We start from the raw sequence: 12,255 nt of genomic DNA on the forward strand, positions 1-12,255 counted from the left end.
GCATTGCTGCAAGGAGGAGAGTGGAAGCTTCTGCTTTAGGCTAACTGCAGTTTAGTGTGTTCTCTGAACTCTAAACTATGGTTAATGTAACTATGGTTAGTTGAAACAAGCCAACTTCATAAACTGTGGACTGACGTTGGCTCGTTTCAACTAACCATAGTTTGAGATTAACCATAGTTTGTCTGGGTTCTGACAAAATAATAAGATACAGTTAATATAAAATGGAAGCAAAAGCCTTTGAGCTTCTCCTTGCAGCTGTGCCAGAGGACGAGGGAATGAGTGAACTTGACTCTTGCTGCAGGTCATTTTAGTAACACTAAACTGTGGTCTAGCATTAATTCTGAACCAGCCATATGTCTCTTAATTGAAAATCACTTATCTTAAGCTCTTGAGCTACTTAGGTGGTGAAAAAAATAGTAGAAGTGTTTAATTCGTTTTTGGAAAAATTCTGAACAGGTTTGAACATGGAGTAAGGGTAAATTTACCCACTCCATTAGCCAAAATTAAAATTGCATGTACGCTATAGACCAGAGCTCCATAAATGCTCAAGGTAATTGATTATCAGTAAGTATTCTGCCACTTCATTGTCATGTTGGGTTTGGGAGACAGTGCCTGTTTCCATTCAAGCAAAGAAAAGCCCTAGGAAAGGTGAGCATGACACATCCCTATAGATTCCCTCTTGGGACGTTAAAATTTTCTGATGACCATCTAAAAGCAATGGGCAGAATCCAATGCTTCCCATCCACTAGTGGAGTCAGCCACTGATTGTGCTCTATGTGCAGTCATCCCCGCCGGTTCTGGTCCGCAAGCGACTTCCACCACTTGCAGAACAATGATTTAGCACTTCCAGGGGCAAGCCCCAAAACAAGCAGAAATGCTCGTTTCTGGAAGGGGTCAGGTTGATGGAGCTAAATTGCCATTCCACAAGCAGTGGGAGCCTGCAGAACGGAATTGGCGGGGCTGGCCACATGTACAAGGGCAGTGTTGGATTCTGCCCATTAGTTCATTTAATTCATAGCTCCTCTTTTTGTTTATAACTGGGTCATTACCAGCCATCTTGCTGGAGGCGGGAATTGCCATGCACTCCATTTGTTCTGTTCTGTGTGATATGATTAAAGTACTTGTGGAATCATGTCCTTAATATGCCACAATGTCTACAGTTGGAAACTCATCAGCTGTATGTCCATGGACAGCTTGGCCACAGTTCTGTTTCCTTGTGGTCAACTGTCCTTTTGTTCCTTCAGGTAGAGCCTGCCTCTGTTGAATAGTCAATGGATGAGGTCAGTTCTCTTCTTCAGCTCTCATTCCATCTGCATCTCTTTCTCCCCCTGCTTAAGCTAGGCATAGGAGAGTATACCTTCTGTATTTGGAAGTTACACTGTCTGGAAGCTGTCTCTCTCCTGAACCCTGTACCTGCAACTCATAAGATTAAGTTTGCCTTAATAGGATAGTATTATATAATATTAATATACTAATATTAGATACTAGAATAGGATGTAGTAAGCTGAATTTTTAAATTTTGTTCCTGCCTAATGTTGGTTACCCTTATACCTTAGTAAAGCCACATTTATAATTTAAGATAAAAGCTCTTTGTATGCATTCCAGAAACATTGCATCCTATAAGCTTTAGACTGCTCAGTTTAAAGTAAAATGAATTAAGGGCTGGCTGGTGGGAAATTCCTAAAAGGGCCCACAGCCAGGATCATATAATGGTGGTATTTCAAATATAAATCTGTTTGTTCATGCACCCTGGCTTCTGCCATGAGCCAGAGGAACAAGGGCTGTTGCGTCATTTATAGCACCTCTGTCCAACCAGGACCACCAGCAAGGGAAGATCACCCTGGCCCCTACGGGATATAAATGCCTCTTTACAATTCACATAAGCACATTATGCGCTGATCATTAACTTTGCTACAGGCTCTTTAATATTTTTAATATATTTAATGTTCTAATATGGTCATTGTTGTATTTCTTGTTCTGGCTGTTATTTTATGGTTTGGGTTTGTTTGTTTTTTATGATTGTAAAGCATCCCAAGGGCATGCGCCAGTTGGGTGGTCTATAAACTTAACAAAAAAATAAAAATACAGGAAGAGCCCTGCTGGATCAGACTTAAAGGCCTACCTATGCCAGCATTTTGTTTCTCATAGTAGCCAACCAGATGCCTCTGGGAAGCTCACAAGCAGGACAGGAGGGCAATAGCACCCTCTTGCAGTTGTTCCCCAGTGACTATTATTCGGAGGCATACTGCCTTTAATCCTGGAGTTAGCATATAGCCATGATGACTAGTAGTCACTGACAGTTTCAACCTCCATGAATTTGACCACTTTGTTACAGCATTGTCAAACTGATCTCTCTCCTCTCCCGTTACCTTGTGTGTATTGCCTTTTTAGTTTGTAAGCCTGAGAGGAGGGACAGTCTCTCTCTTGTGTGTGTGTGTGTATGTGTGTGTGTGTGGAGGGGGTGTAATTAATGTGAGCAACGTTTGGGTTGTTTGAAAAGCAAGGAAAATATTTGTCTGAAAAACAGGATAAAAATACAATAAAACTAAAATGCGTATTTCATGCCATTCTTTAATCCATATTTTCAAGGTGGTTTATAGGAAAGAATAAAACAACTGCAAGCCACACAATCAAAAAACAGTCAGCAATATTAAAATTTGTATTTAAAAAGCTTGGGAAAATAAAAAGGTCTTCACTTGGCACCAAAAAACAACAATGAGGTAGGCACCTGGCAAACATAATTGGAAGGGGTGTTCCACAATTAGAGTGCTATCACCGAGAATGCGCTGTCTCTGGTAGCCACCCATCTTGACTCAGATGGCAGGGCACCTGCTTTGGCTACCTGCAGGAGGCACAACATCCGCTTGAAAGTCTTAATGTACCAGTAGGTAAATATGGAGGCAGGTGGTCCTTTAAGTATAGATCTGTTTAACATACACACCTACACACACATGTTTGTAAATTATTGATTAATAATTTCTGTTTAGTTTAAGAAGGAATGAGCTCCAGGGCCTTTAATTTGCTTAATAGTTGTCATATTTGATATTTCACACTTTCTATGGGATCATTCCAGTTTAGCAGTTCATTTTTTATATACCACAGATGTAAAGCAATGGCTGAATATGTTTAAAGGAAGCTGCAATATGCCAACTCTTCTTGTTGTTGTTCAGTCGTTCAGTCGTGTCCGACTCTTCGTGACCCCATGGACCATAGCACGCCAGGCCTTCCTGTCCTGCGCTCTCTCCCGGAGCGTGCTCAAGTTCATATTCATTGCATCCGTGATGCTATCTAGCCATCTCATCCTCTGCCGTCCCCTTCTCCTTTTGCCTTCAGTCTTTCCCAGCATCAGGATCTTTTCCAGAGAGTTTTCTCTTCGCATTAGGTGGCCAAAATATTGGAGCTTCAGCTTTAGTATCTGTCCTTCCAATGAGCACTCAGGGTTGATTTCCTTTAGGATGGACTGATTTGACCTCCTTGCAGTCCAGGGGACTCGTAAGAGTCTTCTCCAGCACCACAGTTCGAAAGCATCAATTCTTCGGCGCTCAGCCTTCCTTATAGTCCAGCTCTCACAGCCATACATTACTACTGGGAAAACCATAGCTTTGATTAGACAGACCTTTGTTGGCCAGGTGATGTCTCTGCTTCTTACTATGCTGTCTAGGTTTGCCATAGCTTTCCTCCCAAAGAGCAAGCGTCTTTTAATTTCATGGCTACAGTCACCGTCTGCGGTGATCTTGGAGCCCAAGAAAGTAAAATCTGCACTGCTTCCATTTCTTCCCCTTCTATATGCCAGGAAGTGGTGGGGCCAGATGCCATGATCTTAGTTTTTTTAATGTTGAGTTTCAAACCAGCTTTTGCACTCTCCTCTTTGACCCTCAACAAGAGGCTCTTGAGATCCTCTTCGCTTTCTGCCATTAGGGTGGTATCGTTTGCATATCTGAGGTTGTTGATAATTCTCCCGGCAATCTTAATTCCGACCTGTGATTCATCCTACCCAGCGTTTCTCATGATGTACTCTGCATATAAGTTAAATAAGCAGGGTGACAATATGCAGCCTTGTCATACTCCTTTCCCAATTTTGAACCACTCGGTTGTTCCATGTCTGGTTCTTACTGTTGCTTCTTGACCCTCGTACAGGTTTCTCAGGAGACAGGTAAGGTGGTCTGGTACTCCCATCACTTTAAGAAGTTGCCACAGTTTGTTGTGATCCACACAATCAAAGGCTTGAGCGTAGTCAATGAAGCAGAAATAGATGTTTTTCTGGAATTCTCTTGCTTTCTCCATGATCCAGCGAACGTTGGCGATTTGATCTCTAGTTCCTCTGCCTCTTCGAAACCCAGCTTGTACTTCCGGTAGTTCTCGGTTCGCATACTGCTGAAGCCTAGCTTGTAGGATTTTGAGCATCACCTTGCTGGCATGTGAAATGAGCGCAATTGTGCGGTAGTTTGAACACTCTTTGGCGTTGCCCTTCTTTGGAATTGGAATGTAAACTGACCTTTTCCAGTCTTGCGGCCATTGTTGAGTGTTCCAAATTTGTTGGCATATTGAATGCAGCACTTTAACAGCATCATCTTTTAGGATTTTAAATAGATCAGCTGGAATACTGTCATCTCCGCTAGCTTTGTTGTTAGTAATGTTTCCTAAGGCCCACTTGACTTCACTCTCTAGGATATCCGGCTCAAGTTCAGTGACCGCACTATCATGGCTATCAGGGACATTCAGATCTTTCCTGTATAGTTCTTCTGTGTATTCTTGCCACCTCTTCTTAATCTCATCTGCTTCTTTTAGGTCCCTGCCTTCTTTGTCCTTTATCATGCCCGTCTTTGCACAAAACAAAGATGTTCCCTTGAGATCTGCGATTTTCTTGAAGAGATCTCTATTCTTTCCCATTCTGTTGTTTTCCTCGATTTCTTTGCATTGTTCATTTAAGAAGGCCTTCTTGTCTCTCCTTGCTATTCTCTGGAACTCTGCATTCAGTTGGATATATCTTCCCCTTTCTCCTTTGCTTTTCGCTTCCCTTCTTTCTTCAGCTACTTGTAAAGCCTCATCAGACAGCCACTTGGCTTTCTTGCATTTCTTTTTCTTTGGGATGGATTTAGTTGCTGCCTCCTGAACAATGTTATGGACCTCCATCCATAGTTCCTCAGGCACTCTGTCTATCAGGTCCAATCCCTGAAATCTATTCCTCACCTCCACTGTATATTCGTCAGGGATATGATTTAGGGCATACCTGAATGGTTTAGTGGTTTTCCCTACGTTCTTCAATTTAAGCTGAAATTTTGCAAGAAGCAGCTCATGATCTGAGCCACAGTCAGCTCCAGGTCTTGTTTTTACTGACTGTATGGAGCTTCTCCATCTTTGACTGCAAAGGACATAATCAATCTGATTTCGATATTGACCATCCGGTGATGTCCATGTGTAGAGTCGCGTCTTGTGCTGTTGGAAAAGAGTGTTTGCTATGATCAGCGTGTTCTCCTGGCAAAACTCGATTAGCTTTTGTCCTGCTTCATTTTGTGCACCAAGGCCATGCTTGCCTGTTATCCTGGTGATTTCTTGACTTCCTACTTTAGCATTCCAATCCCCTATGATGAAGAGGACATCTTTGTTTGGTGTTAGTTCTAGAAGGTGTTGTAGGTCTTCATAGAACCGATCAACCTCAGCTTCTTCGGCATCAGTGGTTGGGGCATAGACTTGAATTACTGTGATGTTGAATGGTTTGCCTTGGATTCGTACTGAGATCATTCTATCGTTTTTAAGATTGTATCCCAGTACTGCTTTTCCCACCCTTTTATTGACTATGAGTGCTACTCCATTTCTTCTAAGGGATTCTTGCCCACAGTAGTAGATATGATGGTCACCTGAATTAAATTCGCCCATGCCTGTCCATTTTAGTTCGCTGATTCCCAAGATGTCGATGTTCAATCTTGCCATCTCATGTTTGACCACCTCTAGCTTACCTTGATTCATTGATCTGACATTCCAGGTTCCTAAACAATATTGTTCTTTACAGCATCGGATTTTCTTTTCACCACCAGACACATCCATAGCTGAGTGTCCTTTCGGCTTTGGCCCAGCCGCTTCACTCTTTCTGGCGCTACTTGGAAATACCCTCTGCTCTTCCCCAGTAATATATTGAACACCTTCCGACCTGAGGGGCTCATCTTCTGGCGTCATCTCTTTTAGCCTTGTGATACGTTCCATGGGGTTTTCTTGGCAAGAATACTGGAGTGGGTTGCCATTTCCTTCTCTAGTGGACCACATTTTGTCAGAACTCTCTGCCGTGACCTGTCCGTCTTGGGTGGCCCTGCACAGCATAGCTTATGGCTTCACTCAGTTACACAAGCCCCTTTGCCCCAACAAGGCAGTGATCCATGAAGGGGTTCCATTGTTTATCTTATTAGAAAAAATCTGTTATGGAAGAAGAGGTGCAATAGCTGCACAAGGCCTTTTGATTGTTAGCATTAGGAGCCTTCTGTCTGGAAACACCCTTTGTTCACAGCAGCCAACAAGAGTTGAATCAAGAGTATAGGGTTAACTTCTGCAAATGTGCCTACAAAGCTGTTGGCTTTGGATGCATAGCCAAATGCTGAATGCTGACCTTGGATGTGCAATATCTCATTTCACATCCCAAGCTGGGAAGGAACTTCAGGGGGAAATGGCTCTAGATTCATAATACCACTAAGCATTACAGGCTTGACTGATTGTATATGAATTTGTTAATTATCAATGTTGACACTATCACTTGTTGTTGTTCAGTCGTTAAGTCGTGTCCGACTCTTCGTGACCCCATGGACCATAGCACGCCAGGTCTTCCTGTCCTCTGCTCTCTCCCGGAGTGTGCTCAAGTTCATATTCATTGCATCGGTGATGCTATCTAGCCATCTCATCCTCTGCCGTCCCCTTCTCCTTTTGCCTTCAATCTTTCCCAGCATCAGGGTCTTTTCCAGGGAGTTTTCTCTTCGCATTAGGTGGCCAAAATATTTGAGCTTCAGTTTCAGTATCTGTCCTTCCAATGAGCACTCAGGGTTGATTTCCTTTAGGATGGACTGATTTGACCTCCTTGCAGTCCAGGGGACTCGTAAGAGTCTTCTCCAGCACCACAGTTCAAAAGCATCAATTCTTCAGCGCTCAGCCTTCCATATAGTCCAGCTCTCACAGCCATACGTTACTACTGGGAAAACCATAGCTTTGATGATACAAACCTTTGTCAGCAAGGTGATGTCTCTGCTTCTTACTATGCTGTCTAGGTTTGCCATAGCTTTCCTCCCAAGGAGCAAGTGTCTTTTAATTTCATGGCTACAGTCACCGTCTGCGGTGATCTTGGAGCCCAAGAAAATAAAATCTGTCACTGCTTCCATTTCTTCCCCTTCTATATGGCAGGAAGTGATGGGGCCAGATGCCATGATCTTCGTTTTTTTAATGTTGAGTTTCAAACCAGCTTTTGCACTCTTCTCTTTCACCCTCATCAAGAAGCTCTTTTTCTTCGCTTTCTGCCATTAGGGTGGTATCATCTGCGTATCTGAGGTTGCTGATAATTTTCCCGACAATCTTAATTCCGACCTGTGATTCATCCAACCCAGCGTTTCTCATGATGTACTCTGCATATAAGTTAAATAAGCAGGGTGACAGTATACACTATCACTATCTGAAACCAAAAGGTAATTCCTTTATTCTACCCCAAAATATTAATCAAAATATTTCTTAGAATTCCGTTGCTATGGAGATGTAGTATGTATAGTATAATAAAATCTCTCTCTCTCCCCCAGCAATGAATGCATACATGTTGACAAGTTTGGGCTTCAGTCTGGAAGGGTTTTACTTAACAGTGAAATGCTAAAAATCCCCAAGATTATTACAATTAAATGATCAGATCAGAAGTTAATGCTTTTAACACATTTTGAATTTGATTGTAAGATCTTTCCTTGATCAGAATATAATGCTTTTTATGAAGCACTGAGGTTTTAATACTATGTTTTATAAGTAACAATTCAGCTATGTGTTCTGATTTGCATCCTGCCCTTCCACTTGGTATTATCCCATTTTATCCTTATGACAATCACATGAGGGAAGTTAAACTGAGAGTGACTTGCCCAAAGCCACCCAATGACATTCCTAATTATCTTGGGATTTGACCCCAAAACTGCCCTTTCTAATGTCTAAGTGATATAATTGCTATACCAAACTTCTTTTTTAAATCAACACAGAATGCTGGTACAACTTGCATGAAATAATTCATGAAATGGACCAAAAATAAATTTAAAAATCTGTGATAATGTTGTGTTTAAATAGTGGACAATAGCATGCAAAATATTAAAAAAAAAAAAAAGGTAAAGGTGTCCCCAACCAGTCGTGTCCGACTCTAGGGTGCGGTGCTCATCCCCGTTTCTAAGCCGAAGAGCCAGCGCTGTCCAAAGACGCTTCCGTGGTCATGTGGCCGGCATGACTGAACACCGAGGTGCACGGAACGCTGTTACCTTTCCCGCCAAGGCGGTACCTATTTATCTACTTGCAATTTCTTGCTTTCGAACTGCTAGGTTGGCAGAAGCTGGGACTGAAGACGGGAGCTCACTCCGTCATGCAGCACTCGGGTCTCGAACTGCTGACCTGCCGACCTTCCAGTCTGCAGTTCAGCGTCTTAACCACTAAGCCACTGCGGCAAAATATTAGGTTATGTGTTAATGTCTGATGACTTAGGATCTACATATAGTTTAACTTATTTACAAATATTTCTGTTACGGTTAATGGAGATGGGTGCGCTAGATATTTGTCATTGTTCAATGTTTGTCACTAGAGCAGCAAGGCAGTAAATAGTAGTGTGGCTTAATTGATTAATATTGTACAACATTGCACCCAGTTCATATTTATTTCATTACTAGGCTATATTTATCCAAACAGTGAAGTGTAACCAGTTCTGCCCTAGGCCAGATATAGCATACTTTCATAAGGCAAGATGCTGACTGGGTTCAGATGATAACTGCAGCTCATCACAGGTTATTTAACCCACGACAAGCTGTGGTGCCCACAGGGGCCAGGTTGCATACACAACTCCTGCTCAGGGGTTGTGTGTCATGCAAACCTGTCCAGTGTGGGTTATGTGAGGATTAAACAACAGCCCGTGAGTTAAACATAACCCACGCTTGCTGGATTCACACAATACGATAACCCCCACTCAGGGGTTGCATATTCAAAATGGTGGCCGTACATGTACCACAGCCTCACTGTGGGTTAAATACCCCATGGTGGGCTGTTGTGTCACGCAAACAGCTCCACTGTATTGATACTTTCAAGAAATGACCAAATAGGACTTACCTAGTTTTTACCATACATGCTCTGAAAGCATTTCTAAAGAACCGGGTAAATAGAATGTAGCGCCCCAGCTGCTACCCGCCAAATACCTGTCTAGATTGTCACAAAGCTTTATTCTGTGTGCCTAAATAAAATCCACGGTTCTGCATAGTGGCTTCAATTTATGAAAGATGAATAATGTCAGCCTTTCTTTCTCTGAGCCCCCTCCCATACTCACTAGGCATAAACTAGGAACTCATAGTATTCAGTAGCAACAACTTCCATAGGATTTGCAAGTTCTTAGCTTGATCATTACATTTCTAATATGAATAAACTGCATCTGAAGAGCAAAAATAGGAAATAATGCATGAAATGGCCCTGTTGATATAGGAAAAGGGATTGGGAAGTAAGGGGTGGTTAGAAGAAATGTGCAATGCATGTGCAAAAGAGAAGAGATTGTGTGCATGTTCCTGTATACGCATGTAAGATGATTTTCTGTATTGACTTCCTGCCTATTGTGCCTCCTTTTGAATGGTCACCCTAAGCCCAAATCCAGGTTTACTTTGTCACTGAAAATGTTTCAAAAGCATTTTTGTAGTGGCCCACTAAATCAAGAAAGAATGCTCTGATGACCACATTTAAAGCTCTGTTTTCAAAGAATATCTCAGCCCACGAGTAATAATAGTTGTTATTGTTTTTGTTGCTGTTGTGCTTATAGAGTGCAGTCAGCATGCATGACATTTTACAGAGTAAAAAAAACCACAGCCCTGTCCAGAGGACAGCATCTGTAATTTAACACAGAGAAGGAGAGTAGAGGGGTAAATACAATGCGCCATTTTTTTCAGTTGCACATACTGTTACAGAGTAGTGCATGGGATCTAGGGGATTGTGCCGAATGCTTCCTGGAAAAGTAGCCTTCTGAGGAGGGATATAAAGGAAGTGAGAAGTGGAATCATGCAGGTGTTCTGAGAGGAAGCTGCAAGCATAAGAGATAGCAAGAAAGACAGGTAGAGTCATTAAAAGGAGCAGGAGACCTCAGCTGCTTTCAGATGGAGGGTTCCTAGTGCTACCAATTAGCACTGGAGCCAGTGTGGTGTAGTAGTGAGAGTGTTGGACTGGGATCTGGGAGACCTGGGTTCTAGTTCCCACTCGGCCATGGAAGCTCACTGGGTGACTTTGGGCCAATCATGGACTCTCAGCCCAACCTACCTCACAGCGTGGTTGTTGTGAGGATGAAATGGAGAGGAGGAGGATAATGTAAGCCGCCCTGGGTTTCTTGCAAGAGGAAAAAAGGCGGGATATAAATGCAAGCAAGCAAGCAAGAAGGCATTGTGCAGTAATTCTGCATTTAGCCCCTTAGTAGATTTTTTGTGGGAAGAGAAAAGATGGAAGAAGGCTATGGAGGACTCTGTAAGGGCAAGGAGTTTGTGCTCAGTCTAGGAGTAAAAAGGAAGCCAGTGTAGGGATTTAAGGAAGGGTGTCACAAGATCAGAGCAATGAAAGGTATGGAGGGTTTTGACAACACAGAGCTGCATAGAGATAGTTGTGTGAATTAACTGTGTGACAGAGTTTGAGTGTACGTGGGCAGGCATGTATTCTTGATTGGCAGCTCATTCACCAGTTTAGAAATGGTAACATGGCTTCCAGACAGAAGGAAACATCTTCTGTTAGCAATACGTGAATACTTGTCTGAATATGATGAATTGAGAGGCTTATATGACTGAAACTTCAGTATCAATTAATGCTCCCATTTAGCACTTCCTATTTCCTTTAGCTGTCACTCTTTTAATGGAAGTTGTTATGATAAGTAGACAAATGATAAAAATTTTATAAAAAATAAAAATGTGAGTGATATACATACAGGTTTTGCGTGAAACTAGATTAATGAGGGATGTTGCCATTGCTGTCTCAAATTTCTGTCTATTCCTATTTTGCTACCTGGTTTTGCCCTATTTTAAAAATAAATGCTGCTATTGCAGAAATAAATATTAGTTAGTGAGTGTGGAGACAGAAATTCCGCATAAGGTGATGTTATTACTAGAATGAAAAGTACAGTCTGGGGCTCTTTAGCATAATGTCTACCCACCCCCACCCCCTCCCCCTCCAGCAGTATAGCAATCTCAATAGCTTCAACTACTACTGACTGAATGGTGGGTGGCAGCTTCTGGTACGGTTCTATCCTGTACTGTTGATGCACAAACACACAGCTAGGAATGAGTGTTAAATTTCACACACTCGACTGACTTGTTATTTCCAAGAACTAGCTTTTACTCTTTCCTCAGGGAATTCCCTCCTTTGTTCCTTGTTTAACCTGTAAACCGAGAAAAGCCTATTTGGCTTTATTCTCCATTGGCTTCTTACAGTATTTCATTAGTGGCTTATACTTATTTTATTTATTTAAAATATTTCTTGGCCGCCTTTCAGAACACTATGTTTCTGCACGTTGATGCTTGTGGAAGGCAGTTTGCAAATTACTTAACTTACTATCAAAAGCAGCTGTTTTGTGGCATCCTGAAGACGAACCATTTTATCTCAAAGACTGCCTCCTGCCAAATGAACCTGCCCATGCCCTAGTATCATCTGTGGAGCCCCTTTTGCAGGTACCTCTGCCTACTGAGACTAGGCAGGTGATGACCAGGGATCAGCCCTTCTCAGTGGTGGCACCCTGCTGTTGAAATGCCCTTCCTAGGTCTGTATCCTTGACACCTACCCTTATGAGTTTTGGACCCCAGATAGAAAAGTTCTGTTCACCAAAGCCTTGTACTTCTATTTTATTGCCTTCTCCTATTAGAGTCGTATTAATTTTTATTGCTGGACTGTGTCTTCTGCTGCTATTTTAACCTATTTTTTTGTATTTTTATGCTTAATGCTTTGCTGTTGCTTTTTAAATCTTTTTGCTGTGTTTTCATGTTTTATTTTTAATTGTTTGAGAGCCAGTGTGGTGTAATGGCTAGACTGTCCACCCAGATC

The 12,255-nt window shown here is 42.2% G+C and overlaps 1 protein-coding gene across 1 annotated transcript in view; it reads left to right on the top strand.

Moving 5' to 3' along the window:
• UBTD2 (ubiquitin domain containing 2) overlaps positions 1-12,255 on the top strand; it is an 81,349-nt gene that overhangs the window by 47,897 nt on the left and 21,197 nt on the right. The gene's annotated exons all lie outside the window — the stretch shown is intronic.

The sequence above is a fragment of the Heloderma suspectum genome, chromosome 2, assembly GCF_057233095.1.
Source record: "Heloderma suspectum isolate Gila_16-S chromosome 2, 16-S_ref, whole genome shotgun sequence".
NCBI lineage: Eukaryota > Metazoa > Chordata > Lepidosauria > Squamata > Helodermatidae > Heloderma > Heloderma suspectum.